We start from the raw sequence: 8,102 nt of genomic DNA on the forward strand, positions 1-8,102 counted from the left end.
ACCTGGTTCTGTTCCCTGGCCTGGTTCTGTCCCCCGGGCTTTGCTCTGTCCCCCTGGTTTCGCTCTGTCCCCCTGGTTTGGTTCTGTTCCCCTGGCTTGGTTCTGTTCCCCTCGCCTGGTTCTGTCCCCCTGGCCTAGTTTTGTCCCCCTGGTTTGGATCTGTCCTCCTGGTTTGGTTCTGTCCCCCTGGCCTGGTTTTGTCCCCCTGGTTTGGCTCTTTCCCCCTGGTTTGGTTCTCTTCCCCTCGCCTGGTTCTGTTCCCCTGGCCTGGCTCTGTCCCACTGGCTTGGTTCTGTCCCCCTTATTTGGTTCTGTCCCCCTGGTTTGGTTCTGTCTCCCTGGCTTGGCTCTATCCCCCTGCTCCCCAAACCTGGCAAAGTGAGACTGGAATGAGGGGTCTCAGAGCTGGGGTTTGACCCCACCATGGCTCCCCAGGGCTCAGGAGGGGCTGTGCTGGGGGAAGCTGTGCCCGTGCCAGGTGTTTGGGTCTCCTGCAGCCTTTATTTGTTAGGCAACAAGAAAAAGTGGCTTCAGCAGCCAATGAGACAGCCGGCATTCCTGAGATTTAGAACATCCCTGTGTTCCTTAGCAGGACACCAGTGCTGCCCCTGGACAGCCTTGCAGCTCTTTGAGGGATTTGTCTGAACAATTAATTGTGTTTCTTTAGGTGTTTCTAGTTCTTTCCTTTTTGTTCTTCCTAATGTGTCAAGCACCAAATTCCTGAGTTTTAGAAAAAAAAGTATTTTGTGCTCCAGCTCCTTCCCCAGCTGCAGGTCTTGGATGTTGATGTTGTCCCAAATTCTTGGCTGTCCCAAATTCCTTGGGAGCTGCTTGCAGAGCAGCAGCCATTAAGACAGGAAGTGACTAATTAAATTAATATGTTGATGTTACTTTTATGACAGTCTCAGCATTGGCATGTGAAATTTAGTCTTTCCAGTCAAAAGTCTGAATTACAGCCCAGAAAATCCACACACTGTAAATTCCAGCTCCCATGGTTGGGATGGAGGCAGATCCATCCAACCTGGCCTTGGAGCAACCTGGGATGGTGGAATGTTCCCTTCTGGACTGGGATCTCCCCCTTTTTCTGGTGACAGGAACACCATGGGGCACCTCAAATGACAGCAGACACCAATGCTGAGGCACTTCTGGCAGCCCATCCCTGCTTTTCCAATGTGCAGCCTCATCTGGAATGCTCCAGTGATGTGCTTCGATTCAGAGCTTTATGGAAAACTTTTATTCCAACAGACTTACAGATTTTCAAAATGAGAAACGGGTATAGAGAGAGGGAGAATTTTTAGGTTACATAGGATGGAGCAGTTCTTTGGAAATGTTTGGAATACAGGATACGCTGCAGTAGCACCTGGAAGTTTGACTATTCAAATATCAAGGATAAAAGAATGGATCTCTGCTTTCATTACAGCAGCCCACAGACTGCTGATCGGAATCAGGGAGGAAAAATAACACGGATAAAAAAATCAGACTGTGCATCAAAGACAGTGTAAGCCTCAGCCTCTGTGCCCATGTGTGAGAGCCCCATGTGCCAGAGGGATCTGCTGTGGGATTTGTGTCCAAATGAGGCCGTGCCAGAGCGTGAGGCGCCTCACAGAGCCACGGGACGGGCCATGAGGAGGAAGAGAGCAGCACTTGGGAGACGCTGCCTTGCCTTAATTAATTGTGTGTGAGGTTTCCAGGCTTTAATTTAGGGTGTTACAAAAATCCTCCTGGGTCAGACCACGACATCTCCAGCACCTCAGGGACCCACCTCAGGAGGCAGCAGGAGTTTGGGCAAGTGTATGAGCAGGGAACGTGTCACAGAATCATGGAATTGTGGAATCTCCTGAGCTGGAAGGGACCCACCAGCCTGGGGCTGCAGAGAACTGGCAGTGACAGTGCTGTGATCTCATTCCTGAGGTGCAGCTGAGGCCTCTGAGCTCTGCTCTCATTCCCCAGTGGCAGCTGAGGGCTCAGCACTGATCTAAAATGGGGTTTCTGGTGCTTTGGTGAGAGGTGGTGAAGTGCAGGTTGATGGGTCAATGAGATAGGAACAATTCTCCTCCGTGAAATAACCCCAGGTGCAATTATTAATCTATTGGTGGTGCCTCTTGCTTTCCAGGGATATCTGGAGTCACCCTTGGAGCTGCAGAATGAGACCACTCTGGTAGGTTTATACCCAGAGGGGAGAATCCAAAGAAACATTTTCTGTCTTCACCTCTGCCTTCCTGATGTTTCACCCGAGTCTCACTCAGGCATTTTCCAGGAGCCAGCACTGACTCTGAGTGTTGGGGCTCCAGGGTGAAGAAACCCCCAGAAAAACCTGGGACACCCTCATGGCATTCTTTTGGTTTTGAGGTCCCCACCCAATCCGTAAACTCCCAGTGACCCCTCCCAAGAGCACCACTGGTTTGTTTAATCAGTGATTAAACTGGAATTTTATTTCCATTTCCAAACATACTCTGTCAGTCTGTACATTCCCTTTTTGCATTGTGATAAAACCAAGGTAACAGAAAAACACCATCATGGAACTTGTGTGGCACGGCATTGCTAAGGCAGGGCTGCACACCTGGGGTTCTGATGGCACTGCCTGAGCTCTCCCCTTTCTGCCTGCAGGTAACTTTAGCCAGGAGCTGCTCACTGAGACTCTTTTATTCCTGGACAGTCAGAGCTGCTGCTTCTTCTTGGGTTACAGAATCCTTTCTTCCTCAGCCTTGGGGACTGGGAGAGACATTGGATCCACCTGCTGAACACGGTTAATTCCTTCCCACCCATGTCAGGTTATTGCAGAGGCCACAAATGAGATGGATGGATGGATGGATGGATGGATGGATGGATGGATGGATGGATGGATGGATGGATGGATGGATGGATGGATGGATGGATGGATGGATTCCCTGCAGGATTCCCTGTGGGACAGAGGCAGAACTGCTGAGCCCGTCCCTGGCAGTTCCTGGCTGTCGTTGGCATCCCTGAGGAGCAGGAAAATCTGAGTTCCTGGTCCTCAGCAAGGGAGCATCTCACAGCCACTCATCCAGTGTTTTTGGACCTTCCTAATTAGCCCTCAGAAGTGACTCTGGCAGCGTTGGGAATTCAGGAAGCACCATTCCCACTTTACAAGGGTGAATCCAAAATTGCTGTTGAGTAACCTGAGCTGGGATTGTCATCCTGGGTCCTGCCCTGCCCCCGGGGCACTGTGAGCTCCTTTTTAGCCAGGATTGTCACGCTTGGATTTAAATGCCCTTGGGAAGAGGAATGAGAGATGGGGAAAGAAGGGAGAGCAGGAAGTCCTGGGGCTTTGCCAAGTTCCTTGGTAACAACATATCCAAACAACTCATGAGCTTTTCCTTACTGATGGTGGGAACTGCTGTGCCCGGGACAGGGCTGCCCAAATGAACAAATTAATGCCATTAATGTCATTTCTCCATCTCTTTTCTGGTGCTTATCAGGACATTGTGAGGCTCTTTGGACTTTTGTGACTTAAGTGCCTTTGAGGCACAAGTGCAGCCCTGAGGACCATCCCAGCACAGCTCCTGGCCAAGCAGGATGTCCCTGGTGTCTGCAGGGCCTTGTGCTGAACCGAAGCCTTTGGAGGAGTTAAACATTAACTCCTGGGCAGCTCCATCCGTCCAAGGTCCAGGAGGAGCCATGCTGGGTCAGCCTTGCAGCTGCATTTCCTGCTCCTGCCCTTTCCTGGTGATTCACTCGCTCCTCCTCCGTGCCAGGAGCTCTGACCTGGATGGAGAGGTGGGACAGGGACACCTGAGCTCTCCTGAACGTTCCTCTGGAGATCAGCTCCAGCTGCCGGGATGCCCTGGAGGGTTTCCTGGCTGGAGTACAGTGTAGCAAGAAGGGAAAATCCTGAGTACCAAAAATTCCACCTGAGCTGCAGAAAAATCCCCCACACTGTGCTCCAGGGCAGGTCCCTGCTCCTGGCGGCAGCTGTGACTCCATGTCAGCCTGTTGTTGTCCTGCTGTCCCCTGCATGGATTGTTTTATTTGATCACCTTAAATAAAAGGGTAAAACCTTTTCCCTGTGGCCATTTGAAGAGCGTGGCCCAGCAGCAGGGCAGGAGGCGGATGGGAAGAGCTGGTTTATTCGAAATTATAGCACAGTTTCTACACTCCAGCCCTGCCAAGGCTTTGGGTGTAGCCAGGGTTTGCCACAGGAGATGGATTGCTCAGGGCTGGCTGCCCCTGGAGCTGGGTTGGCCTGGCATGTTGGGATCAGGCCCCGTGATGGCTCTGAGCTGCCCAAGGCACCTCTCCCACAGCAGGACTCAGTTTTGCCTGGAAAAGCCAATCAGTTACTTCAGCAGCGATGGAAGTTTGTGAAAATACAATGGCACAATCTCTGCTGAGCTCAGGCCCAGAAGCAGAGCCAAGAGTTTCCCTGGCTTTGGATAAAACTTTGCTGTGGTTACCACGGGATCATGTGATGGCAGCTGATCTCTCCAACCTCCAAAGTTCTCACTCCAGGCCCCTTCTACTGCACAAAAACACCCTGAGCGTTCAAAACATCTCCCCGCTCGGGTTTATTGATAGCAGAATTATCAGCCAAGTGCTGTTGAGTAAACTGCCTCTGCTGGTGTTTCTGATCCTGCCAAGGCCTTTTCCCAGCCCTCTTCCCAGCCTGCCAGCCCAGCCACAAACCTTCAGCACCCTCACTTGAAGGGATTTCTAAACAGACACAGATTCTCCCTCCAGCCCAAGGACACCCTCTGGCCTGCTCAGCACAACATGTCACTTCTGTTGACTCTTCACATTTGGGTTCTCAGCCCAGGGAATTTAGGGGCAATCAGGTCTAAGCTGGACTCTGAGCCCCTTGGAACCATGCTGATGGAGAAATGTGTGTCTAGAAATTACTTTAAAGGAACAGAAGAGCAGGAACTTGTCAGCTGGGAGCTGCTGCTCTCTGCAAGATCTCTCCCCTGTGAGGAGCACAGCCCTGAATTTTCTGGCACCTCCTTCCTGCAGGATAATGCAGGGTAAGGACAGACAGAGTCAGCTCTGCCACAGGGCTGGTCCTCTGGAGAGATGAAAGGGACGTGGTTTGGTGGCCAAATGAAAGTCGTGGCTTTAAGGAAGAATTAAAGCCAGATGTTTCCAGCAGCTGCTGAGCCCAGCCTTTTGTGTCAGAGCCACCAAAGAGGCCCTGGCAGCATCTGCTCAGCTCCGTGGTGGGAACACCCTGTAATCCTGCAGGCTCTGCTGCCTGGGAGGAGGCAACAGGAGCTGAGGCAGAGATAGTGAGGCCAGCTCAATATTTATTCCTTGTCTGAAAATATTTATTCCTTGCAGATAGTGAGGATGGCAGCAGAGGTGTGGTAACCAAATTTAGCACCTTTGGACAAAACACCGGGGCCAAGAGGTGGCTGAGCCACGTTGGCATCAGCTCTGCAGGCACAGGGCAAAATGTGGGGGACAGGGAGAGAACATCCCCCCTGAGCCAGGGACTGGCCTGGGACCCCTTGGGCAGTTGATGCCCAGGTAACCAACAGATAAATCTGCTGTGCAGGGAGCTCATCAGAGTCAGGGACAATAAACAGGCCCTGCTTTTATTCTGGTGTTTGTAGTCGGCTGGGACAGAAGTGAGCACCCATCCCAGAGTGGATGTGACACAGTGAAACTCCAGGAAAAGGGAAGCTGACTCTTTGTTTCAGCACAGCGGTGGAGGGAGCAGCACTTTGCACTGCAAGGGAGAGCCCAGAGCTGGGAGCTGCCAGTGGGACGTCCCAGCTCACACCCAGGAGCCATAAATCTCTCCCAGCACCGCTCCTACTGCTCTGCCTCGTGGTTTTAGCATTCACTCCTGCCTTCCTAAGGCCGAACTCCTGGTGCCCTCTGCTCTACCCCGAGGTGGAGTTTCCTCTTGCGAAACCAGCGGGTGCCCTGCTGGCTCTGAGGGCTGGGAAAGGCTCTGCTCCAGTTCAGGTCTCTGTGTCATGGCCCTCACCACCCTCCTGAGTGTTGGCATGCTCCTGCTCTAGAGGAACAGGGGAGATGCCCTTGAATGCAGCTGGATCCCTTCTGCTGGGGAATGAGGAATAAATCCATAAGGTACGCCCGAAGCAAGGAAAAGTCAATAGAGCAGAGGGAGGTTGGTGACAGGAAATCCCAGTTTTTACTGGCATCGGCTCACATCAGATAATCTGACTCTAACAAGAGAGAAATGGCTCCATATTCTGATTCCATGGAGCTGGGTGAGGGCTGCTGTAGGAAAGGATTTCCTTGCCTTGCCCTTTGCTTGTTCTCAGACTGGGATGTCTCATTTGTGTGTCCACCAGCTCACTCTGCTCTGGAACACCCTGGGCAGGAGGAACAATTGTTTCTGCCATGATTTCAAACCCAGCTGTTGGGAGAAGGCTTTGGGAGCTCCTGGGCTGCCTGGATGGGGCTCAAGGGGAACTGCCCGTGCCTCAGTCACAGCTGGTGACTCACAGGAAAGAACCTGCCTGGGTATAAAATACAGAACTGCGTGTTTCACATCCCAACAGGTGACAACAGCACCTGGTCGTGTCCTGGCTCGAGCGGTGTCACTCCTGCATTTCTCCCTTGGCTGACACAGAATTGTCACCCAGCAGGAATTCCTGTCTCACTCTATGGAGCAGGCCTGGTTTTCCACCCCAGCCAGTGAGGCTGGGGCTGTTCCTGAGCTGGAAATGTCCTGCTGACACTGAGCCTTTACCAGCCGGGTGTTTCCATGGAATGGGCAGAAACAACTGCTGGGAAATGCTCTAATCTGAGCATTAGTGGTAATTTACATCCCAGCAAAGCCTGGCTCCAGGAGTCCTCAGCTCCTGTGGAATCTCGGGTGTTCGGCAGGTCTGGAAACGGGGCTAAGAACAATTCCATGCTGCGATCCCTCCGTTGCTTTGGGAGCTCCATTTGGGCACATTCAAAATTAAGGAGCAGCTTTGGAGCTCAGGAGGTTTGTGAGCCAGGGTGATGCTTACCCTTCCTGGGGGTGTGAGTGAGGATTAAGGAGTTAATGGTTGCAAAGTGCTTTGGAGAGGACAAGTGCAGGGAAGGGGATGACAAGGAAGAAGCTCCCACTCCCACAATAGGCCTGAGAGTGTTGTTCAAATGCTCCTGGAGCTCTGGCAGCCTTGGGGGGCTGTGACCATTCCTGGAGAGTCTTTTCAATGCCTGACACCCCTCAGGGAGAAGAACCTTTCCTGATATCCAACCTAACCCTCCCCTGGCACAGCTCCAGCTGTTCCCGTGGCTCCTGTCCCTGGTCCCAGAGAGCACAGACCAGTGCCTGATGTGACAAACACTGACCTGACAGGGGTTTGCTCCTGTGCTGTCCCTGTGGACTGAGGTCGGGCAGCTCTTGGCAGTGAGAGGATTCAGTGTGTGAACAGTCCCCTCCCATTTTTCCTGTTCCCACTTATTTATTCAATTTCTGTTTCTTTTTCTTTCACTCCTCCACGTCTTGGAGCTGCTACCCACGGAACAGCCAAAGGCCTGCCAGCTGGGCCGTGTTTGCTGGGCAGCTTGTGCTCTGTGTTTAATCTCCTCAATGGACCCTGATTATTCCCTGGCTCCGACTTATCCACACGGATCTGCCCAGCCCTAATTGCAGGTGATGGCGTTGGTGAGGTCCCTCACAGGGCAGGGGACCCGAGGGCTGGAATTTCCATCCTCCACCCACACCACTGTTTAATTCTCTTACCAAAACCAACCAGTTACCCCTCAATGCACTGTAATATATTTTGTGAGTCTTCCTCTGAAGCAAAGTGGTTTCAAGGTGTGTTTTCCTGGCAGGAATACCCTCAGAGCATCATTCCTGCTGCTCCCTCTGTGTGTCTGGGGGGACACCCAAGTCGGCCGAACCAAGGGCTGCCTCCTGCAGGAGCCTGCCGTGGGTTCGTGCCCTGGCTATATCGGTGCTGTCTGCAGGAAATCCTGCTCCTGTGACATTCCCACCGGAGCCACGGCCCCTTCCCAGCGCTTCCCCACCCGTTCCTGGCCGGGCCGAGCCCTGGCAGCCGCTCCGGCCCCTTCGCCGGGGTTCCGGGGAGGGTGGACGGGGGTCTGCCGGCAGGATAGGGGACACCGGGAGGGGACAGCCGGAGGGGACAGTCCCTGGGCACCCCCTGCTCGGG

Source organism: Zonotrichia albicollis, chromosome 33 (genome assembly GCF_047830755.1).
Source record: "Zonotrichia albicollis isolate bZonAlb1 chromosome 33, bZonAlb1.hap1, whole genome shotgun sequence".
In the NCBI taxonomy this organism is placed as follows: domain Eukaryota; kingdom Metazoa; phylum Chordata; class Aves; order Passeriformes; family Passerellidae; genus Zonotrichia; species Zonotrichia albicollis.